Source organism: Eschscholzia californica, unplaced genomic scaffold, assembly GCF_041429995.1.
Source record: "Eschscholzia californica isolate CP2 unplaced genomic scaffold, dmEscCali1.0.p SCAF_2, whole genome shotgun sequence".
Taxonomy (NCBI): domain Eukaryota; kingdom Viridiplantae; phylum Streptophyta; class Magnoliopsida; order Ranunculales; family Papaveraceae; genus Eschscholzia; species Eschscholzia californica.
The window spans coordinates 23,624,699-23,650,239 of NW_028238309.1; the positions used below are offsets into that span (position 1 = coordinate 23,624,699).

Genomic DNA, 25,541 nt, shown 5'->3' on the forward strand with positions numbered 1-25,541 from the left:
ATTCATTATGTCTATTTACATAACTTTTTTTTCTTGAAAAGTTTGAATTAATTAGAGAAAGGAGAATGTACAAAAGAATTGGTAGAATCACAGATGAAGATGTGTTACTTCATTATATCCTCTTAACTAGAAAAGAAATCAAAATAGAACAGCTTATGAGCTCAACCAATATTTCTACTCCAGTGGAATAGGAGACCTAGGACATCTTCTGCTTCTATTATAAGACTATGAGCTAAATCATTAAAAATGATATCCTTTCTAGCTTTCCAAATGGATTAGCAAATGGCAAAAGGGTTTAAAACCCACAGCTCCCTCTTGGTTCTTTTGTGGGATTGAAACCCACAGCTAATGGCAAAAGGGATTAAAACCCACATGTTGTCTATTTACATAACTAACACCTTCATAAAGAAACGATAAGGAAGAAGGCTTCTTTTGGACAATAAAGGATCGGAATACCCAGTTAGTTCATTAACAATGTAATGTCTCTCTGGAATAAGTCCAGTTCCCACATCACAATGAAAACAAATGAACTTTTCATGCTTCCATGACACCCCTCTAACAAGGAAAAGATTGAAAAAACAAGTGACAGCAAACCCCCTTCCAAATAAACAATGCATTAGTAAGTAAAAAAGGCAAATCGAATGGAAATTCGACAGGAAGATCTCCTTCAAGAAAACCAACAGTTAACGCAATGAAGGCCTCCAAATATCGGGAAATGAAAATTACCAAGATTCTTTATATATTGCACACTAGAAACCAGCTATGTTTCCCAAGGGGAGGAGAAAAACACAGACAACCTACCTATGGATATCGCACATTGCTTGGATTATTCAATAAATTCAATGTTATTAACATAATAACGGCAACCCTAGATATGTAAAGAGTTTTATGATATATGCAGAAGAGGAAAACCTCTTCCAGAGCAAACTGAATCACATCTCGTTGGAGTCAGTCCAATTCGAAGATCCCTGGAGAAAAACAAAAGAGACCAATCTTCCTCCCGAAGAACCAACTTCCCTGTATTACACCATGAAACTTATAATAATGCATATCAGATTAGTAACAATGAACTAACAAAATTGGAAGTCAATGCATAAGCTACACCCTATGGAAGAAATATCATTTTTGATCCCGAAACCCTCCCAAGAAATAGAAAATCAACAAACTAAGATCTTGTTGACAAGAAGCAAGAACCAACTGACCAACTGTTGAAAACAACAATCAATTCAAACCATTCTTAAAGTTAAACCCTTAATAGGAGTATCAATAAATCGAAATGATAGACCTTCCAATGACAAAGGCTTAAAGTTATGCCAAAACAAATATACCCAAAAAAGCAATCCTTATCAGAATTTGGTGGTCATAGATCATTATCAAGATATTAAACAAAATGATAAACCTTCGCTCACCAAGATGATGTACTAAAGTTATGTCAACGCAACTATATAGACTTGCATGAACAAATCCTGAGAGTATACCTACGTATCTGTGAAGAACAACCGAAGGCGAGAACAAATTCTAGATTAACAGTTACAGAGAGACTAGTAAATGTCAAAAGTTTCTATATTGACATATCCCGAAATCTACATCAACAAAGTGACCTTGCGGTTTCCCCGAAATCTACGTTGGAGACCACATAGCAAAGGCTCAATAGAATGATTATAAATGTGCTTTACCTAAAGAAAAATCAGATTAATAAACTGTTGCTGGTTTAAACCACCAGCTTAGCAAGCACGCAAGTTCATCCGGATGTTGATTTTCTCCTGCATATAGTCATGATAAGATCGGCATCAGAACAATCTCTAAAGCCATTACAAAACTAATAACACTGTCCTATATCAAATATAAAAGCTAACCAAATTTAGACGCTCAAAGTGAAAATCAACACAAATGACCTTTTCATGATTCGATGACTACCCCTATAACAGTGAAAAAAATTGAAAAAGCAAGCTAAGAGAGATAAAACAATTTATAAAGCCATTAAAAAGTGAATATCAGTGAACTAATAACACCGTCCTATATCAAATATAAAAGCTAACCAAATTTAGATGCTCAAAATGAAAATCAAAACAAATGACCTTTTCATGATTCGATGACTACCCCTATAACAGTGAAAAAAATTGAAAAAGCAAGCTAAGAGAGATAAAACAATTTCTAAAGCCATTAAAAAGTGAATATCAGTGAACCAATAACACCGTCCTATATCAAATATAAAAGCTAACCAAATTTAGATGCTCAAAATGCAAATCAAAAGAAATGAACATTTCATGCTTCGATGACTACTCCTGCAACAGTAAAAATATTTGAAAAAGGAAGTTAAGAGAGAGAAAACAATCTTCCATAAACAAAGCATTAGTAATTGGAAACAACTCATTCGAACACTATACCTGCTAACAGGAGAGTGCTTCCATACCGCTACAGGCGCCATATCCTAGGAGGTGAAGGAAATTATAGGAAAAATCGACAAATTGTAAACTAAGCTTTAAGGAGAACAAAAAGTAGAAAACCCCTTGAGTTGAACAAGTCAGCTTAAATCCAAGTCGTAATATACTAAATGTGAGCGATCATCTGAACCTGGACCAGCAAAATCACGCAAATAGCACTGTTAAAGCCAACTTCATCTTGTAGCTGTCGCAACGAACATAATCTAAAAATAAAAATTTAGCAACAGAAAACTTCCTTCCAGAAAGAACCATGCCGGTTCTTCAAGGGTTAAAGCCTAATAACACTGCAAAAATGAGGAAGGGAGTTCAAAAGAAGAACAAAAGTGAAACTAATAAAAAGTTAAGTTTTTAGGGGTCAATCAAACCTTACTGTTTCCTAAATCGATTGCAAACAGGTACAAATTACAACCTCCAATGCAGTCCCTAGAATGAGAAGAAAGAAATTGCATGTACTCAATAGTCAAATAAATAACCTATGAACTAAGAGAACAAGATTTATTATTCCCCTAGAAATGAGGAAAAAGTAACCAGAACGAACGAAAACTAGGTCGTGTCTACTTGGAATTGGCCCAAGTTGCAAATCCCTGAAAAACATCAATTTGATTTTGCTTCCATTAATTATAGTTTCTCTAAAAAGGACAAAAATCACAAAAGCAAATTAAAATAAATGGCCCTTCACACAGGTAATTTGACAAAGTTGACCCCAATCATCCTACCAAACCAATAAGAATCAAATGAGTACTTATATCTATTGAAACACCGTAAAAGGAAACGAACTAGTGTGGTTTTTTAACCCATCGCCTCTCTGACATTAACATGGAAAACTAAGACAAGTCGCCCCATGATTCCATCACATCGATACCTGAGAAAGAGAACACAACTAGAAAAAGATTTACATTTTGGGTCCCAAAACCCTCCCACGAAAAAGAAAATCAATAGACTGATATCTTGTTGCCAAGAAGCAGGTAACCAACTAGAGAAAACAACAATCAATTCAAATGATTCTCAGTGTAAAAACCTTGATCCAAGCATCAATAGATAACTGTTTGCTACAGATATTCTAAGATCGAATCAACAAACCTTCCAATGAGAATCATTGGAAACCAAATTGTTCAACAATCGAATCAGACAGAAACCTACAAACCAATAAAACACCATCTAAGTAATCAACTTTGTTTTTTTAATAACTCCTCAGAACCTAGACTTGTCCACATGTAATCCAAGCCCCATATAACAACCAACCAAAATCAAATAAGTCCAAGACAAAGAAAAAGAATTTAGATCTATATCCAAATGAAAGTTGAAACGGAAACCCCTAAGAAGAAAATAATTTAAGTTCTCTATGTATACCTCGGTTGTCTTAAGTATCAAGTATCAACCATCAACAAAAGGGTCTACACGACATGTTAGTGGACGAAAAAGACATGCAAATTTCTCCATTTATACTGGTTAGAAACTAAAAAGAGCATATGAAATTTAAATGGTATTGTTCACCTGGAGGGTATTGGAGGAAGACAAGAACAATTAGACACTTGCACACTGCGAAATCAGGAGAGACATCCAATATTCTCTTCCCACCAGGACATGAGCCAAATATAGATTGTGATCTTCCAAATTGGATGCCCTGAAAGTAGTTATCTGCAGCATCCAACAAATTCACTCGAACTAGAACAATTTACCAAGCAATGTAATGGCTTCAAATATGACAGAAAACCTTCGGCTCTAAGAGAGTTACTTAACTAGAAATAATTGTTATCTCCTCAAAACTTATCCAGCTGTAACTCGTGTTATAATATAACATTAAAAAGGAAGAAAGCTAAAAGAGAATGTACACTATAAATTAGCCGCGTATCCCACTAGAGAGGACAACAAGTGACCATGCAAACGAAAACATCAAAATAAAATAAAAAGGGTTAACTCAATTTTGGCCCCCCTAAAGATGACCATCTCACCAAAATGGCTCCCTAAAGATGACCAACTTCCAAAATAGCCCCCTAAATCACTTTTCCATCTGTTTACCTTTAGAAATTAAATTTTTTCTTTTTCATTACCAATTTTACCCTTCTGACATTTTTCCATTATTTATGGTTTCAAGATCATTAATCATAAATCATGTCATTCATTATTAAACAATGGCACGAAATAACAATTTCCATCCCTACAACAAAGCGAAGGAATTCCAAAGGAGAAGCGCACATGTTAGGATGGATACAACAAGAATCTTAAAATATGGCACAATCGGAACCAGAAAAGAAATTTAATGGTTCTATATTTGTCTGACCTGGCATGAGAAAACTAGGGCAGTTGATCTATAGATACTACATTTTCATGGAAAGGAATGAGACTACAGGGAAGATTGTGGCATCTCCATAAAATAGGAAAACCCCAAAAGAGAACCAAATCACATCTTCGTAAAGTAAGTCCATTTCGAAGATCCCTGCAAAAATCAAATAAATGCATGCTTAGTTTGTTATTCCTCTAATAAGGAATAAACTAAGGTTGCAAGTTAAAAGACAGAAAATGCATTGCCAGAGAAGTCAGAACTAATTGAAAAGAAAAGTATATCAGACGCCTGTTCAAAGTTTTCAAAAAATATTAAAGGTCATGCACCTCCAAACAGAAACCATTTCTATGAAGAAGCTTCGACAAGACACCAGCCATCGTAGAAACTTACAAATAATACTCAGGAGGACCAGACAACTTAGAAAATGAAAAGGTATAAAAAGATTCTTAAAATATGCCATGCAATAACCAAAGATAGGTAGTACTACTACTTTTCAGAGAGCCAAAGCAAATAACACGAAGAGCCGGTCTATGGATGTCGCATGTTATTGACCAAGGATCAAAGAGTCCTGCGTATGGAAAGCAGACATCCGCATGGTCTGGAAACAGTTTGGTGTAACTGTAAGCAAAGTGTTTGCATAGATATTCCCCAATAAAAACACGGAAATGTACAAGAAGTTGGGCTAGAAAACCCCCTGCAAGAAGGAATTGTTGCGCTCCCCCTAGTAAAATAAGATAATACAGAATGATAGTTTTCACACCACTTCAAGCAATGCAAAGGAACAAGCTAACAGGATTAGGTTTTCTCAGGAAGAAATTCAAATGTTGTGAGCAAACTTCCATGCGCCTGGCGCGAACCCCTAAAAATTGATATGAACACTGAAAAGAAAACATTAACCTAGACAACTCCTTCAGTCAAAACAAGAAAACCCAATTTCCCTTGCAAAGACAGTGACTTCTCTACAACATCATAAAAAAAATTTCAATTGCGTATCAATAGTGCAGTTTAATATAAACTCCCTTCACTTAAAGATTTACTTTTTTGGTCAAGAACTAACCCATGAGAACATTTGAACAACCTGAAATCCCATCAAGAAGAAGCTTGTTACCAAGTGGAGACAACAACAATCTATACAAAACTGGTGTCAAAATTTTCTACTCTTGGTTGAAATCTCATCAATAAAATAATTAGTGCTAGAAAGAAGAAAAGTTTTTCTCATCACCAATTTTGATAAATCCGAAAGGTTAACCTTGACCAAGATGATGTCCTACAGTTACGCAACAATAACAACTTTACCGAATAAAACCTAAAAAAATCAATTAGGATACCTAAGCTTTTGAGGAAAGCCGCAATGAGAGAATAGATTCCACATTAACAGTAACAGAAAACCATAATCATGTCCAGAGATCCACTAGAAACAAATCTGATACATCACAAAGTGATCTTACCTTTTCCCCGAAACTTTATTGGAGAACACAAATAGGAGCTGCTCAATGGGAAGAATTTCAAAGTGTGTTTTCCCTACACAACAACTGAATCAATAAACCGATGAAGATGTAAACCCAACCCTGAGTCCCAAAATCAAAGAACAAAATTAAGAGCCAAATCAGAACCAAAACTTCTAGATGCTCGAGATGCAAACAAATACCAAAAAAACCAGTTAGATCACAAAATCAACATTGTTTCACACGCAAATATGTTTCAGGCACACCACCAATCACCAAACAACATGGAACTGTTCATACCAAATTCAGAACTTTAGTCCTCACACCAACTTCAGAGAACAACAATCAATTCAAAATAGTTTCTATAGCGTCAAATTCACACTTGCAACATATTGATGTTCATGTTTCCCTCAAGGCTCTAATAACAACAGGGTTCAACTGCGAGATTAAGAATATGTGGATTCCCCAAAGAGTAATCAGATTAATAAAAACTTTGGTGGTCTAAAGCATCAACAAAACCATTCTGATGTGCATCAAGTCATTCACATATACATAATAAGATCGGCAGCATTATCTCTAAAGCCTTTAAAAATACTACCAATAAATTATGACCCCCTCAACTAAACTTCGTTTAACAGGATTAAAATCAAAAAGTAAAAAATATTACAATTCATTCAGAGTTTCACAAAAAAGATAAAAATCAAAGAAGTGGAGTAAAAGACCAAAACCCTCCCAAGATGAACAACGCATTAGGAATTGAAAATGGCAGAATTTTAGACGCAAATTTAAATGGAACTTGAGACACAAAAATTTCTTCCCAGAAAATGCTTCCTCTAGACAGAAGCCGTCCTTGAAACAAACAATAAAACAAATTTCAACGTATTTAATAGCAGTTCCGCTGAGGCTTATTTAACGAACAACACGAAGTAGTAGAGTGAAGATCTACAGTTCCAATAGGGTGTATTTGGTAACATTACATTTCAACACCTTTCAGTTGGCAAACACTATCTGGAAGTTGGCCCCTGAAATTTAAAAAAGGTGGATTCTAAACGACCCTCCAGATATTACTAACTCACTATTATATTTGTGCAAGATACAACCAATTGGCACATCTAAAATCTGATGAAGTAGAATTGAAACAGCTATTAATATGTCACATAAAATCTTAATATTCAATATAAATTAGTAGCAGGCGCGCAATAACTGAATAACTGAATAACTGAATTGATTCACAATCGAAGAAGAAAAAAATTTGGAGACAAGAATAGAAGGTGAGATGGTCATTCCTAGCTAACAATACGACTATACGAGCGACAAGCCAACAACTACTCAAGCGTTAGAGCTCATGTTACATACAAATAACACTAGATTATGTCTTAGGCAAGGAGCAACATCAGACACAGCAAAAATAAGATGAAGTAGAATTGCAAAAGCTAACCTCCCAAGTTAGTAAGCATACCAACCGAAGTTGAAAATGAAAAACCTACGGAACAATTTGCATCAACATGATAGCGCTCCTAAGATAGCATGTCTTCTAAATTACCTTTAAAAGTCGGAAAATAAAGGAAAAGGTAAACAACTTTGGCACTACGGATTTTACTCATGGATCTGGAGTTATGCTGGAATAGGACTGAAAATACTTGACTTACACATTATAACGGAAATTAGTTCAGTTCGAAATCTTCTGACCCGTCCAGCAAGCACCAGAAAGTTGTTCCGTTGGACTTGGAAGTCCACCTATCCTACATCAAGATAAGACCATCAACGATTTTACAGATGTAGATAACCTAGACAGGACACTTTAAAACTGAAAAAGATAAAAAAAAACTATATCCTGATGACAACCATGGAATATAATACCAACATCAAGCAAGTTCCAGCAACCCCGACAAGAAAGATTTTCCATTTTGTAAAACTAATCCAACATCTTTTAGAAACGAAGGAACACAACCAAAATAGAGAGAATAACAAAAATCATCATGTACATTATAACAAATTACCTATTTGGAGAAAATGAGCAAACAGAAAACCTAGAAAAAAGTGCAAAACTGTGATTAGCATAAAACTCAAAACTGAAGAAGGGAAAATGAAGAATTGCCGATGAGGAACCACTAAGGAAACTTAGGATAACGTGACCAAACACTACCGCCTAAGAAAGTTGGTTCACTCACGATTGACATGAGCCAAATATGGATCGCAGACATCTCAAATAACGTACTCCAAGAAACCAAACCAAATCGTCAAGCAATAAAGAATCCTTCGGAAAAAAACAACAAAAGAAAAATAAGGATCCAGCACATTAAGAAATTTAAAAGAAACCCCAACAAGGTTGAGCAAGTCAAAAAACAAATACGAACACAGAAATAGGTGGCAAGCAAGACTTGTAACTCCATATTTTCCCCTCCCCACGTCAGATATTGAACTCAGTATTGATATCTACCAACCTGTAGCTCATACCCCTAAACATCAGGCGGGAAAAAAAAATTTGTACTATAATAAAAATCTATCAATAAACTTCCTCACTAGCAACTTGAAATAAAAACTCCTTCGGGAGAGACTCAAGTAAGAATTCCTTGTCCTCCAACAACCGGAAGAGTGACAGAATCTGCACAGCGGATATCACCGGTCACACATTGTGGACATAATTTAAAGTAAATGTGAACAAATAGTTTGAAGAAATGACCTCTGTATGAAATGTAACTGCAAGTTTATATAAGAAAGAAACCCTTCGAAGAAAACAAAGCGCTCCCACCATGGAAACCTAATCCTCCAGTAAACAAAGATAATCCAGCAAGATAAGTTCTACCACCAATGCAAGAAATGCAAAGCAAGTTATTTTTTCCGTGACAAAACGTGTGACACGCTAACCCTTCCAGGTCCATACCACATATTCTAAAAAGTAAGGTAAAGGAATTTCGTATTACGAATATGAAGATTGCAGAAAGACTAAAATAAACTTCCATGAAAGCCTCTTAACTAGAGATCCCCCTTTAAACCCCGTTCAAGGTTACCAACCGTCGGGGAATGTCTGAAATGGCAGCCACCCATACCTGAACACAGTTACCTGCAATCAAATCTTAAAGGTAGAAGAGACATAACATAAGCAAACAATCTAGTATAGAGAACACCCTCCCTTCACAGCAGACAAACCAAACCTCTTCTGCAAGTATTTAAATCTTGAGGGTTCGGATAGGAAATAATACTGCCAAATTTTGATCTTCTTCCCAAATCACGAAATGATTTAGGCAAGGATTCCACAACAAATCCCTAATGATAAGGAGAGAAATTTTTACCACTCAATATCTTAATAGCGAAGAAAATGAATTTAAAGCCCCATGTTTGGATAGAGAACCCTTTTCAAAATAAAAATGGAGTCGCTCTCTAGGCAAAAACCATATCATCTAGGAAACAAAGATCACAAGGAATCACATAATTGAGAAGGCAAAGGCAGATAAGAACATCAAAATACTCCTTCCCCCATCAAAAGTTGAGCCTGTATATTTAAGGATTAAAAGTAAAAATGTTAACAAACTTTCGGGAATCAAGTAATAAGCAGATAAGAACCAACTAGTTCTCCATGAATTAAATCCTTATCATCTGGGATCCAAGAAAATAGTCTAGCCAAAGGTTGATCTCTCCAAAACTGAGAGAGACAATGTAATATAATTGAGCAGAAAGAGAAAAAAATCTAATCAAACTATAAGTTTGTATGGGGAATAAGACTGTTACTTTTTCGTAAATAAAGAAATAACCAAGTATCGGTAGCTAACACTTCCATAACAAATCCCTGCAATATTGGGAGAGAATTGGTATATTAAATATTTGAATAAAGAAACAATGAACTTAAGATATAAAACTAAGTACCCAAGTTCGCATATAAAACTCTACAATGATAATAATGTAATCGCTTCTCCAGGTAGATCCTATCATCCAGGAAACAGACAACAGGCAAGATGATTCCCATACAGTGAGGAACCATCTTATCAGCTAATGGTTAATAACTTGAAAGAAGCCTGCAACACATTCAAAAAAATCAGGAAGAACACAACCCTAGACTCATTTTATTTGTGAGGGCTAAGGGTTTTAGTTTTGACTAATAGGAAGAAATGGGGGACTGAAGATCTAAATCTAAAAAGACTGGACTGAAGATCTAAATCTAAAAATACTGGACTGAAGATCTAAAAAGATCTAAATCTAAACTTGAAAGAAGCCAATGAAATATAAACTCAAGTTGCCAGAGGCAATCTAAATTTTGGGAGGCAGTCAACCGAGGATGACAAAAATCCAACCCTATTACGCAATGCCTGATCAAAGAATCGAATTGAGAACCAAATCAAAATAATCATGGAATTAAATCTGTAGAAGCATCTAAATCTAGGGTTTTAGATGCTTGAGACGAAAACGAAAAACAAACCAGAGGTAACGAAACCCTAGATTACCACAAACTCAAATAGCGTTCAGACACCAGCGAATTAGCAAACCTTAGATTACCACAAAATCGAAGCCATGAATCGTCAAATCTAATCGAAAGCAAAACTTACAAACCTAATCAATCTCTTCAAGAAAGGACTGAGGAAGTCCATCCCTTTTCTTCTTCTCACTGGCAAACAAGGAATGCTCGATATCCATTCTCCATTTCGAGCGAATCAGCAAACCCTAGATTACCACAAAATTGAAGCCATGAATCCTCAAATCTAATCGAAAGCAAGACTTACAAACCTAATCAATCTCTTCAAGAAAAGAACTGAGGAAGTCCATCCCTTTTCTTCTTCTCACTGGCAAACAAGGAATGCTCGATATCCATTCTCCATTTCGAGCGAATCAGCAAACCCTAGATTACCACAAAATCGAAGCCATGAATTGTCAAAATAATGTTCCGAGATCTCTAAGAAATGAGAAGGGTAACAGGAATAGATTCACCAAACCGAGAAATAGCTGGCCGTGGGAACTCCGAAGTGTTCCTCCTTCCCGCTCCAAGTGATGGACTGAGTATGAACTGCTAGAACTTAATGCATATCCCTGAAAATAAGCTAAAGAAGTTTTGTACATTCAAAAGTGGACTTAGTACAAATTTAGAAAGAATCAACAAAAACACATAAGGAACTTCAAATAGAAAACACCATCCGGACAGGCCAAGTAACTTTTTAGCATAACCCATGGTCTTAGAGTAGCAAGGATCCAAGAGTGCTGGACATCGAAAGCAGACATGTCCTCGAAATAATGTGATGTAAAGGACCTACTTAAAGAAGAACCTGAACACTAGATTCTACAATAGAGTAACAGAAAACTAGATTCCTGAATATAGTAACATAAAACTAAATCAGGTTTAAGGTTCTACACCAACTAATCTAATATATCACAAAGTCATCTAATGCAGGATACCACAGTGGAGCAAGTATTTAAGATGATCATGATGTGGGATTGGCATCAGAATCATCTATAAATCCATTAAAAGTAATTCCCAACGAATTAATAACCCCCTTCAATCGCGATTATAAACTCAAGCTTGATGGGTAGTTGAATCGTTTGACAACTGAATTTTCCCAGACTGCCTGTAGATATGGAATCTGCATAAGAAACCAACTGATCAAGTACTACGATCCAACCCATATTTTTTCCTGCAAAATCAAAGAAATAATTAAACTGAGAACGAAATCGAAATCAAAACTTTTTAGATGCAAGCCAAAAACCAAACAGAATTGATTGATTAATTCAGAAACCCTAGATTACTAACCTATTTCAAGCACCACCACTCAATTTCCAAAATTTGCAATATAAGATCGACAACGAAATCATAACTAAAGGCATTAAAAAAGACCAATCAATGGAGAACCCCCACTCAATATCATACTTACAGTCAAATTAGATTTCAAATGGAATCATTGACAATCTCAACTTCCTAAATTTCATAGACATCGAATCTGCAGAAAGCATTCGATCAAGAACACATAGAAATCTAATTTCATAGTCAAATTAGATTTCAAATGGAACCCTCGTTTCACGAAACGTGAGGCCTCAATAACCAAACTGAAAGGAAACTGATAGATGCTTAAAAACATTAACCAAGAAATACAAAATAAAATCAACCCGACAGCCTATATTAATATGACACAAACAGTGAGGAACCATCTAATCAGCTAATGGTTAATAACTTGAAAGAAGCCTGCAACACATTCCAAAAAATCAGGAAGAACACAACCCTAGACAGATCAGTTAAGGATATATAATGTAAGACTCATTTTATTTGTGAGGGCTAAGGGTTTTAGTTTTGACTAATATGAAGAATGGGGGACTGAAGATCTAAATCTAAAAAGACTGGACTGAAGATATAAAAAGACCTAACTTCCCCAAACAATAAAAGCAAAATAAATTCATAAAACTACTAAAAAGACCAAAAAATCCAACCCTATTATGCAATGCCTGATCAAAGAATCCAATTGAGAACCAAATCAAAATAATCATTGAATTAAATCTGTAGAAGCATCTAAATCTAGGGTTTTAGATGTTTGAGACGAAAAACAAACCAGGGGTAACGAAACCCTAGATTACCACAAACTCAAATAGCTTTCAGACACCACCGAATCAGCAAACCCTAGATTACCACAAAATCGAAGCCATGAATCGTCAAATCTAATCGAAAGCAAAACTTACAAACCTAATCGATCTCTTCAAGAAAGTACTAGTTTGTCCTTAGTCGAATTTCCGATTCAGTGGTTCCAAGAGCAAGTGAGCAAGTGAGCAACTCAATGAGTATGGTTGGTTTCTTTTTTCTTCAACAAAAAATTATCAGAAATTAGAAAATAAAACTAACAAATAATTATTCTTAAAGAAGATGAAGTGAGAGAGCAAAAATTTTCCGCCTTCTTCTTTTCATTTTTGTGGTGTAGTCTGATGGCTGAAGATGATAATGTCGATTGGGGTATGTTTAGTCCTCGTGAAAAGGTGTGGTGGCAGTGGTGGTGTATGTTTAGTAATCGTGATGGTGGGGTAGTGGTGGTTGTTTAGTTATAGTGCGGGGGAGGGGGTGGGTAATGGTGGTATGGTCTTAAAGAGGAGAAAAATTTAGATTCAAAACTATTAAAACTTTAAAAGAAAGTCAAAATTTTCATCTAAATGAAGTTGATAGTATTTGCTTCACTAAATCAACCAACTAAGCTAAAGTAGAATATTTGTTACTTCTAGAATTTTTATCTAAATATATAAACAAAGTCGAAGGCCCCCTTTCCTCCAATTTTGCAACTTCTCGGGAGGCCCTTTGACCCCTGGGGCTCGAAGCGAGGCTTTGCCCGCTTTGGCCTCAGGGCCGGCCCTGCCAACAAGGATAAAAGTTAAAGAAGCAAGTTAAGAAACACCCCTTCGGCTACATCCCAGTTACATCCTCATAGCTGACCTCTGCGGCCCTTCCTCCTACCAACCAATAAAGTGAAATAATTACTTATATAAGGGGACAATAAAGGCCACAAAAAGAATGAAAGCAGGTAGATTAAAAAGCCACAGCCCATGGAAACACAGGATGACGAGGAATAACTATTGCATCACAAAGAGACCTGGGAAAGAAAATGGAAAAATAGTTACCGATTTTTTATTAGAAGAAATCATCGTTAAGCAGAGAGCTCAACTTCCTCCCAAAGACACCAACTTCCTTGTATAACATCATAAAACTTTTAAAAATGCATATTAGATTAGTAACAATGACCTAAGGAAATTGGAATGCATTGCATAAGCTATTATCCAAGTAAAGATTTTCATTTTGGTCCCGCAAGCCTCCCAAGAAAAAGAAAAGCTACAACCTGATATCTTATTGACAAGAAGTAGAACACCAACAGAAGAAAACAACAATCAATTCAAACCATTCTCAAAGTTAAGCCCTTAATCCGAGTATCTATAACTGTTTGCTATGGATATTCGCAAATCGAAACTTAACCTTCCAATGACCAAAATGATGGCTTAAAGTAATGCCAAAGCAACTATACCCAAAACAAAAAAGAATAATCCTTCCGCTTACCAAATGATGTTCTAAGTTTATCCCAAAGCAACTATATCGACTAGTACGAACAAATCCGGAGAGGATACCTATGAATCAGTGAAGAAAAACCGAAGACGATAACAGATTCTAGATTTTCAGTTACAGAAGTACTAATCAATTTCAAAAGTTTCTATAGCGACATCCAAATGCATCTACAAAGTGATCGTGCGGTTTCCCCGATATCTACCTTGGAGACCATACAGGAAAGGCTCAATAGGATGAATATGAATCTGTTAAGGACAAACCCCTTCAATAAACAACCAATTACTAATTGAAAAGGACGAAACCTGAAGATGCAAATTTGAAATGGAACTCGTCACGAAGATCTCTTCTAACAAAAGAAAACCTCCTCTGAAGTCCAATCATCCTCAAATTGAAAAAGAAAAAAAGTTCATCACATGTTAAGGACAAACCCCTTCATAGGAAACTAGATCGCGTTTTATTGGAGTTGGGCCAAGTTGCAAATCCCTGGAAAACATCAATTTAGAAGGAAATAAAAGCTTGAAAACAAGTTAAGGAAGCAATGTTACAACTAAAATTTTTATCAGGACAACACTTTCGTCCTGCTACAGGAGCCAAATCCTAAAAGTAACGTGAAGGAATTTTGAATACGATAGCAAAAATGGACGCATTGCAAACTAAACTTTCAGAAAAGCAACTCCATTAGAAAGCCCCTTACTATTCAGCAGGCTCAACTTAAACCGACTCCTGGAATACAAAACACCAGTGATCATCTGAATCTCGAGAAGCAAAATTACACAAATAACACTGTTACATCCAACTGCACCTAGTAGTTGCGGAACTGACATAATGAAACAACAAAAACTTACTCCCATGGAGCAACCAAGGATAGAAAGGCAACAACCCTTGGTTGGAGTGGTAAGAGGTATGATCTTCCACCTTAGAGGTCAAGGGTTCGAGGCACACGCTGAACAATTCAAAACAAAAAAAAACCAAGGATAGAAAACTCCCTTCAAAAGAAGAACCATATCAGTTCGTCAAGTGCTGAATCCTAATCAACGCATTGAATGAGGAAGGGATGTTCAAAAGAACTAATAGAGAAAATAAGTTTTTAGGGGTCAATTGGAACATTACTGCTTCCTAAATTAGGTTACGACCAGGTATAGAGTGCATAGACTTCCAACAAGAAGAAGGAGAAAGAAATTTCCTGTACTCAATAGTAAAAAAAGAACCTATGAACTAAAGAACAAAGTTAGCATATAGTACCTCCTTTACAACAAAAACCAAATCGCTCATCATCTGAAAATAATTTAAACAGCTAAGAGATCAAGATTCATTTATCCCATCAAAATGGAGATCATCTGAATTTTAGAAACTAACACTCCATAACGTTGTCCCTGTAATAAAGTGAAGGAATAAATATAGGTCATCATTCAAACGTGATAACAACCGACACAAAAACCAAAAACTCCTCTAAAAAATCCGCTTGAAATTGACTTCCCAGTAGAACATGGTGAAACTTATTATATTGCATATTTTCAGTATTAACAATGAACTGAAAAACCTACAATGCATTGCATATTTTGTTGTAGAAGTGTGCTACCAACTGGACAAAAAACAATCACTTCAAAAACATTCCCAAACTTTAACTCCGGGTTAAAATATACAGATAACCAAGATGTCATGAAGATATGCGAAACCTGGCATACCCATTAGCACGAACAGAAACCTAAACGTCTGTAAAGAAAACCCAATCGAGAATAGATTCTAGATAAACAATAACTGAAAAAGTAGATCATGTTTAAGTTTCTATACTCACATATCTGATACATCGACACAGCTGATCTTATTGTCCACCTGAAATCTTCCTTGCAAGCCACACAACTGAGGCTCAATTGGAAGAACATGAGTCTATGATTGTAGACACGATAAGATCACTTCATCAAAAAAAAAAAAGACACGATAAGATCAACATCAGAATCAGTATCTAAAGCCATCAAAAAGTAATTATGACTGAACTAATTACCCCCCCTCAATATCAAATACAAACTTGAACCCAATTTGTAGTTGAACCCAAAGACAATCGAAATTTGAAAAATTGAGTAACTATCGAATCTGCAATAGCAATCAACTGATCAAGAATGAAAATCCAACCCATATTATAGTGCGCCTAATCAGAGAAACAATGAAGGAATCAAATCTAGATGTTTGAAACGCAAACCAAAAGCAACAAAAGCAAATTAACTACAAAACCTAGATTAGTTGAAAACGAAAGAATGGAAAGGCATTGTCATAGTACAGGAAGCATGGAATAGATATCCCCCACTGGAAGATAACTTCCACTGCAACAATCAATTAAAAAAGAAAAACAGATTTCAGGTCAAGTGTTACTATTTTCCACCAGGAAATTATCCGATTTGTAGTAACTAACACTCCACAATGCTGTTCCAATGACAAGTGGAGGAATCCCAATTGCTCAACAATTGAATCAGTAAGAAACACACAAAACAAAAACCCCACGAAATAATCAACTACAACACAGAAATGTCTAGAGGTATACCCATATGAGGCTTGGGCACAAAAGCCGCTACCGAATCGAAACTTGAGACGCACCGGCTTCCCTCCGTAAAGAAAGACTCAGTTGTCCTAAAATACCAGCAGTTAGGGAAAGGATCCAGACAACATGTTAGGGAGTGGAAGATCGAGCATATTCCTCAAGTTATGCAAGCTAGAAACAAAAAGACAGAAGAAATTTAAGTGATACTATTTCTCCCGAAAGGTAAACAAGACTCAAGAGGTTGACGGGATACCAGATGTTTGAATATGACCACGTTCCTCAAATGTTTAGATAGCTAATTAGGTAATGACACACTCAACACCCTCAAAGAAGAATTATACATTATAAATCAGGAAATTATACATTATAAATCAGGAAAACCACCTAAAAACGATGCTAGATCACCCTAGGGACAACAAATGGTTTTGCATGTGTTAATTGTAACTTCTCCAACAAGAATAAGAACCAAAGAAGCTATGTTCAGAGGCCCTTCACACAGGAAACTTGACAATGTTGAACACAATCCTCCCAATAAGCTATGGCTAAATAAGACTGACCATCCCAATATGAAGATCCCTAAGAAGGAGAAGGAACATAAATTATGTCTTAGAGTTCCATTAGACCTCATAAAAAAAGAAAAAGAAACTAAAAGAGGGAAGGTCAATCAGAAAACCCCCTTCGCAGGAAACACAAGAACCTAGTCGTTAAATAGAACACTACTACGACACAAGAATACTGATACTTTGGGTACTGCGGAAGATTCATTGTTTCTGTATTTGCATAATTAGCACCTCTTTAAACCACTAATAAGGAAGAAGAATGTATAGAACAATAGAAGAAGGAAAACCCCGTCAATTCCCAACACAAGAAAATGCCTCCCTGGGAGGAGTCCAATTCTCACATCTCGGGAATATCAAATGCATTTTGCACACTCCAACATAGATCTTTAACATGGACTAGTTCTAGAGGTAAATTGAAAAGGACTAAGAGGTAAACTTCATACGGCAGAAAATCTCGTCTAACGTCTCCTCTACACACTAACTCGTCCTCGAAACCAAAAAATAACACAATATATAGTTGTAAAGCATTATAAAGATTTCAAACCACAAAAACCTTCCAAGGACCCATATGTCATAAAGTACGCAAAACAGCCATACCCATCACCACGAGCGGATTCAGCAACAGTCATGTTCATGTTTCCATACCGACATATCTAACATCAACTAGCAATTTCAGAAGACGAAAAAGAAAAAAAGGAGGAAGCAAAGGGTAAAGGACCTGGCTAGAAGCTTTAACTCCTGCTAAGACTGGACAAGAAACGAGCCTGCAGAGATCCTCATCACATCACAAATCTACTAGAACTGGACCACCAGTCAGCATATAAACTGCAAAAGGAAGACATAACTAAAGAAAGCAATAGACCCTTATAAACAATCACAGGAGACATACAAATAGCAAATAGACAAGAGACAGCCAAATGTTCTTTTCATATCAGCACAAGACCCAAATATAGATTGTGATTGTCTAAATCAGGCACCCTGGAGTAATAGCAGGAAACTGTATGCCTTCAACATATGTCGCACAAAAGAAGACGATCGCAAGTTATAACTTTCAAATCTTCACCTAAAATCCTCAGAAAAACAAAGAATGCAGCAAGAACAATTCCCCAAGATATTAAGGAAATCCCGACCAGATGGTGCAAACAAGATACCTAGCCCTTAAATAGATCACCATTAGGAAGCGAGAGTAGTTTGAGTATTTTAGGCTCCTGAAAAAGTGTTAAGCAAATTCATTGTTACAACCTCATACAGTTACAAACGACGAATGATAAAGAATGGACATTGTGGAACCGATGTGAAATAGAAAACCCTCTTCAGACAAAAAAGAGAGCCCAATCTTCCTCCCGAAGACATCAACTTTCCTCTATAACATCGTGAAACTTTTAACAATGGATATTAGATTAGTAACAATGAACTTTCCTCTGTAACAAACATTTTGGGTCCCAAAACCCTCCCACGAAAAAGAAAATCAATAGACTGATATCTTGTTGACAAGAAGCAGGTAACCAACTGGAGAAAACAACAATCAATTCAAATGATTCTCAATGTTAAAACCTTGATCCAAGCATCAATAAATAACTGTTTGTTACAGATATTCATAGATCGAATCAACAAACCTTCCAATGACCAAGATCGTAACTTGAAGTTATGCCAAAGCAACTATACCCAAAACCGCAATCCGTAATCAGAATTTGGTGGTTATAGATCATTATAAAGGTATCAAACAAAAAAATAAACCTTCTCCTCACCAAGATGGTTTTTTGAAGTTATGTCAAAGCAACTATATCGACTAACACAAACAAATCCAGAGACGTTACCTGCTTAACTGTGAAGTAACACAAAACCAGCTTATTAGAAACCCCAAACATTAAGAAAAAGAAAGATAGAACAATTACCTGACGTTTGGCAAGACGTCCCTGATGCCCTTAATTTTTTTTGGTCGAAGAACAAGAGGGAAGAACTTCTTGTTCTTGTAAAATCACGATCAGCATTTGAGCAATGGATAATCCCACCACCTTCCTGCATCAAGAGACAATTGCAAACCTAATTAGATCAAATCGATACCCTAAGAATACATAAACCCATTTGGTTGAGGTCCTAACTCAAAATCCCTATAGACCCGTTTCCCGTTTCCCGCCTTGGTAGCATCCCCAACATTAGAGAACCGAAGAAATTCAAGAATGAGAAAAAGTAAAATATTTCACCTTGTTTGCTACATGAAGCTTCTTTCCTCTGTTCTTTCTTTCTTCTTTCATTTTCTTCCTGGACTTCTCATAACTGAATTATAGTGGAAAAACTACCCTTAAGTGTTATTGGGGTTTTCCAAGTTTTCTCTATAAATTCCTCAACTAAAACACAAAATGAGACTTCTCTGTATAAGGTATAGATAGTTTCCAAATTTCCATATTATAGTAGCTTTGTCTTCCAATAACATGATCAGAATCAGGTTTAGAACGAATTAACAACGACAAATAAGAAAATCCCTAAAACTGTTACTCAAAGAATAATGAAACCCCTATGGAAATTCCAAATTAAGGTCATAATGGAGGTTGTAACGAAAACCTTCAGTAACGAAGAAGGAAAAGAAACGCACCGAGAGATTTTGTCCATTAGAGGGAGGGAAGTTGCCCATCAACCTTTTCCGTTGAATCTGGTAAATGGGGATGATTTTTTGATCAAGTGTCATACAGGGTGTGACAACTGAACATAAGTGGACTGTGGACCTATAAGCAAGCACAGGGTTTAATATGATTTAGACTGTCAATCTTGATTAAGGAACCGAGATTATCGAAAATTTGGGGATTATTTATCAACCAACACAAGAACTACCCACATCACCAATCCCACAACCAAATAATGAAGAAATCAGAGAAGATGTCATTGGTGCTTTCAGGGATAAACCGGAAATATGTTGTCCTACCGCCAATTGGTTATTCGCCTGTGTTTGAAGCAGGATTTCCGAGGGACCCTAGAGGCTGTAAAATTACAGAAGATACTGAAAACTGTCAATATAGAAGTGCATCATCTTGTAAGTGAGACCGGTTCATATGCTTTCATGGTTATGAAGCTCTGAATAAACCAATGTAGATCCTGCAAAATGTAGGAGCTATTTAACAAACAGGCTGACCCTCAAGGTAGAAGTGAAGTCAGTGGAGACAGAATGTTACCTTATTTGAAGCTAAAAATACCCTTAGTCAGAGTCCTATCCATGTAAACACTGAACATAATATGATAAGTATCTCCATTTAATCATGTTCCCTCCTTATCCAGGCTTAAGACCGGCAACTACAAGTACGTAACTTGACTTCTGCTTAGTTTTCGGTTAAAGACATGTCTTGGTGATGAACAATCACATCGAGGCACTAGCCACGCACTTAATCCTAACCTGACATACACAACAGAACTTATGAGCCCACGTATCATTCTACCAAGACACCTGAATTTTAAGGAATGAGAAACTTGTAACACCGGAAACAACTATATATCAAGAACGGAGGACTTGACGATATAAACGAGAGAACCCAACCCAAACTCAGGCAAGGAATAATCAATGGACAACTGAAACCAACCCAGACTCAGGATATAAACAAGAGAAACCAACCAAAACTCAGCCTGTTTGAAAGAGTATTCAATGGACAACTCAGGATATATTCATTCAAAGTTAAAAAAAAAAAGAGTAAGATAAGAACAAGTAGAAGTTTCAAAAAAAAAATCTACTTTGGGGGCTCCATTATTGCAGGAAACTGAGTAATGTTAAATGGAAGTATATTATTTAAGTCTACAAGTTGCCGAATCAGAGAGATTGGGTGTATGATGTCTGAGTTCTTTTTGTCACAAAGCAGATATTTGAACTCATAACGCCAGCATCCACCTCAGGGTGAACTATCGCCACTTAGAAAAGTCACCTTGAATCTTCCACCCAAGGGCATCAAAGAACATTCAATGTTGAACCATTGTTCAAGAGATCAACGGGATACCACATAAAGAAGTGACCTTTTTAGATGGAAACTATAACGAGGTAGCCAAGGTACATATTATCTGTACAACCAAATCAAGATCCCAGCAAACCAAGAAACTTCACCCTTTAGGTCAAGGATAAAGTAGAGAAGATGAAGTCAGATTGATGAAATAGTAGATAATCTTATACACGTTGAAACAACCCTATGGTGAGATGATGAAAATATAGTTCCTGTTATAGTCCCACTTCACTCACGAGAGTGTCTGAAGCCTAGGCTATAGGATGTACGCTCAAGCTTAGTAAGTGGCGAGGCCTTTGGGGGTGGGGGGCTCGTGGAGCCTTCGCCAGGAAGCCTGAAGCATGACACTTCACTACAGAGGCAGGAAGGATCTATAACGGAAATGTTAACTTTTAAAGAACGACATATAAAAACTGAAAAAACGATTGGAGAAATAAAATTTGAAACATTACCAAAACTATCCCAGAAGCAACTTGTTTTCAGTTTAATGCAGAATTCCAGCACCCCCTTCTTCCACAATGACCTCTGCTCACAAAAACTCCAAATAGTCTGATAAGGATCATGCACAAATACGAGAAAGTATTATTAAACAAGGAATGGAATTTCGATAGGCATTGAAATTGAAAAGATCCAGTCATTTCGGCCGAAATATTTTGAAATTTCATTACTTGTTCTTAACAGGATACCATTAATATGAAAAATGAAGCAGAGTCAGGAGATTTACCGCAATGAAGAAAACAACAGATGCAAAAATAACATATAAAAAGTGACAAATTAGAAATTAGATGATTGGAAATTAGAAGTTGGAGGATGGTACTCGCAAATACAAATTAACCACCTTAGGTTTCCACATTTCGACATTTAATTTGAGTGTCTTGGTGGAATTTTCTATATTAACCAGCATTCAGCCCCTGTTCCTCGCATGCAACAGTAACGGATCTAAGGCAAGGGCCAAGTAGCCTGACGGAAAATCAAGGAACAGGAACAGTAAGATGAGAACTTGTAGAATCCAAAAGGCAAACTCCAACAATTGAACTAGAACATAATCATCTGAATTGCAAATACATGCTCGCAGCAATAACAATCTGAAAACGCTGATGTTTAAAAAATCCCTTTCCTGCCTCAAGGCCCTCGAGGAGGTTTGCTCCAAAAAAGTGACCTTGAGGCGTGTGCCTCGACGCGCACAAGGCGTACACTAATTCTCGATGTAACCCATAGTAAACGCAATAAAACATCAAGAAAGAGAAATGTCAACATCAATAGTTCAACTTCAAACAATCAGCAGAAAAGCAGAGAGATGAAACTCCAATATACTGATCATACCGGGTGAATGCTCACTGCACGAAGGACTACTACTCCCAGGACCCGTAATAAGATGAGAATAGCTACTGTCATCTTAAACTCAGCAAGTGTGCATATACAGGAAACCATTGAGAAACGATACTACTTAATCAAAAGCAGAATATACCTTCAAAATGATTGGACCAATAAAATAAAACAGGCAAACAACTGAATCATTCCCTCCTTTTCCAGGATTGGGACCAACAACCACAAGTTCATTGCTTGGTATCTGCAGAGGATAGGGCGTTTCACAAAACAATAAGGAAGAAGACTTCTATAGGACGATAGAGGATAGGGCATTTCACAAAACAATGTAATGTCTTCGTGGAATAAGTGCAATCCTATCATCCCTGCCAAAAAATAAATTAACTTTTCATGATTTTACAAACACACCTCTACCGAGTATAAATTTGAAAAAGCAAAGAGCGAGAAAACCCTCTCCCAATATAAAGAGCTCATTAGAAGTAGAAAAGGACGAAACTTCGGAGGCAAATGAGCTTGGACCTTAGACAGGAAAATCTCTTATGAGAAATCAAATACACGTCTCCCAATAACACTAGCCCTCGAAACGGATAAAAATAAGTTCATCACATGTTAGACAATGAAAAGATAGAGCGAGATTCTCACGATAACAAGCTAGAAACTAAAAAATAAATTTAATAGTGTAAATGTTTACCCCAGGCACATGAGAAACGCATGGAAAGCCGGTCTTTGGGTATGGGATACTCCTGAAACGTATTAAATACATTTGATGCTACAGGTACTCCCTCATACAGAGTTATAAACGAAAAATGAAAGAATGAACATTGCGGAACTGATGCAAAATAGGCAAACCCCCCAAGACATAGCCAAATAACATCTATTGGAGTAAGACCATTCTGTAGATCGCTGGGAAAATCAAATAAATTTCACTTGCTCTAATTATTAATCCTTTAACTTGGATAAAAATCAAAGAATTAAGTTAAGAACTAGAACACCCGCTTCCTAAGATGGACGCATTAGTGCTTGAAAAGGATCAGAGGCAAATTCGAATGGCTCTAATAAGGAACACCAGGCTCTATGAGTCCCTGGTAAAAAGCATTCCAGATAAGCCCCAATCATCCTAGAAAACCAATAGAATCAAATGAGTACTTATAACTATTAAAAACACCCTAAAATGAAACATACAAGAATAACTTTCTAACCCATCGCCTCTCTAATATTAACATGGCAGAATAAGACTGCCGTCCCATCACAAAGATGTCCCAGAAGAGAACAACGACAAATAAGAAGAAAGGAAAGAAAGCGAAAGACGAAAGTTTAATTAGACGACCCCCTTTTCACAGATAAAAAGAACATGGCCCTCAAGTGGATCATGATTGGGACACAACAAGAGTACTTTTGAGTATTGTGGCTCCTGAAAAAGTATTAAGTAGATTCCTTGTTTCTACATTTACATAACTAACCTTCATAAAGTAGCAATAACTAAGAAGACTTCTGCAAGACAGAAAAAACCCTGCATTTCACAAAACAATGTAATGTCTCCCTGGAATGAAAACTATCATGCATTCATGCTTCTATAGCTAAATGATAGTGTTTCTCCTAGCATAAGAGGAACACGAACCAGATTTTTAAATGTCACTGATACCTGAAAATACAAGGGTAGTTAATTAGGTACTAACACCCACAACACCCTTGAGAGGAGGAAACCAGATCGTGTCTCGTTGCAAATCCCTCTAAACGTCAAATGATATGGCATGTGTTAATGGTAACTTCTCCAACATGGATAAAAATCAAAGAAGCAAGTTCGGAAGACCCCTTCTCACAGTTAACTTGACAATGTTGACCACAATCTTCCTAGCAGCAGGATAACCATTCCATCACGAAAATCCCTCATAAAGAGAACGAAATAAATTATGTCCGTCAATTCAAGTAAACCACCTACTGAAGAAACTGAAAGAAGAAAGTTCAATGAAAAAGACATAAGAACCCAGTTTTCAAATAGAACACCACACGACATGAGAGGTCCGGCAGATTCCTCAAAATGTATTCACTGGTTTTACCTTTTCTGCATTTGCATAACTAACACCTTCATAAACCACCAGTAAGGAAGAATACTCTATAGAACGACATTAGATAGGAAAAACCCCCTCAATTCACAAAACAAGATAACGTCTATCTAGAGAAAGACCAGTTTTCAAATCCCTATGCAAAAAACGGATGGACTTTCCATGCTTCAATAATTACTCCACCAACCTGGTTAAAAAATCAAAAAAGAAAGTTAAAAGACTGGAACCCCCTTCCAAGATAAACAACTAATTGTCCACCACCCTTTGGTGTAGTAGTAGGACATCCCTCTTAAGCCAATGAGGCCTTGGGATCGAGTCTCAGTGGAAGCAGTTTATCACCAAGATTTATCCCATGTAATTTAGGCACTAAATAAAGTAGCTTTTGTAATTATTGGTTTAACTTAGGCGGTTATCGTGCTTATCACATCTTAATGATGTATCAATGCCCTGTAGCGACTAACGTAAATCGTAGTCGATTTCTCAAAAAAAAAAAAGATAAACAACTAATTAGTAATGATTATGAAGGACAAAATCATATAGGCAAATCCTAAGAAATTCAACAGGGAAATCCTATCTAGGAAACATAATTAAAGTCGACTCAAGACGCCAGTCATCCTTCAAACCAACAAATACGAAGTATGAATTCACACGATAGCGAGTCATACCTCATAAGATACAACAACATTTTTAATAGCGCATATTAGAAACTGTGAAGGGAAATTAATAGTGTACTGTAGCCTGATGGACATGAGAACAATGTTTCAATATTTTTACTTCATGTGAAGGGAAATTAATAGTGTACTACGCGCCTAAAGGCGAGGCAGTATGTTTTTGCCTCAAGTCGAACGCATCTATAGAAAGAATAGAACTTACAAGCATCATCTAAGTTTATGCAACA

At 36.4% G+C, this 25,541-nt stretch overlaps 3 long non-coding RNA genes across 8 annotated transcripts; all 3 read right to left on the reverse strand.

Moving 5' to 3' along the window:
* Positions 1–2,465: 2,465 nt before the first annotated feature.
* Positions 2,466–14,122, reverse strand: LOC147557029 (uncharacterized). 5 transcript variants are annotated; one of them, XR_015233773.1, is made up of 12 exons: positions 11,908–13,742; positions 11,099–11,791; positions 8,857–11,004; positions 8,531–8,778; positions 8,345–8,430; positions 8,174–8,203; positions 7,823–7,915; positions 7,612–7,716; positions 6,177–6,249; positions 3,525–4,881; positions 2,815–2,867; positions 2,466–2,574 (listed from the first exon to the last, which is right to left on the reverse strand). It is a non-coding gene; the product is annotated as an uncharacterized LOC147557029 (long non-coding RNA). The 5 variants fall into 5 exon arrangements; XR_015233777.1 differs by lacking the exons at positions 2,466–2,574; positions 2,815–2,867; positions 3,525–4,881; positions 6,177–6,249; positions 7,612–7,716 and having other exon boundaries at positions 7,833–7,910; positions 8,174–8,430; positions 8,562–13,742; XR_015233776.1 differs by lacking the exons at positions 2,466–2,574; positions 2,815–2,867; positions 3,525–4,881; positions 6,177–6,249; positions 7,612–7,716 and having other exon boundaries at positions 7,842–7,915; positions 8,174–8,430; positions 8,562–13,742.
* A 4,606-nt stretch (positions 14,123–18,728) lies between these two features.
* On the reverse strand, positions 18,729–19,572 carry LOC147557030 (uncharacterized). The gene is made up of 3 exons (XR_015233717.1): positions 19,482–19,572; positions 19,173–19,296; positions 18,729–19,102 (listed from the first exon to the last, which is right to left on the reverse strand). It is a non-coding gene; the product is annotated as an uncharacterized LOC147557030 (long non-coding RNA).
* Positions 19,573–19,642: 70 nt separating this feature from the next.
* Positions 19,643–22,135, reverse strand: LOC147557031 (uncharacterized). Of its 2 annotated transcripts, XR_015233716.1 has the most exons (4): positions 22,093–22,135; positions 21,707–21,803; positions 20,445–20,662; positions 19,643–20,367 (listed from the first exon to the last, which is right to left on the reverse strand). It is a non-coding gene; the product is annotated as an uncharacterized LOC147557031 (long non-coding RNA). The 2 variants fall into 2 exon arrangements; XR_015233715.1 differs by lacking the exon at positions 22,093–22,135 and having other exon boundaries at positions 21,707–22,015.
* Between the last annotated feature and the right edge of the window lie 3,406 nt (positions 22,136–25,541).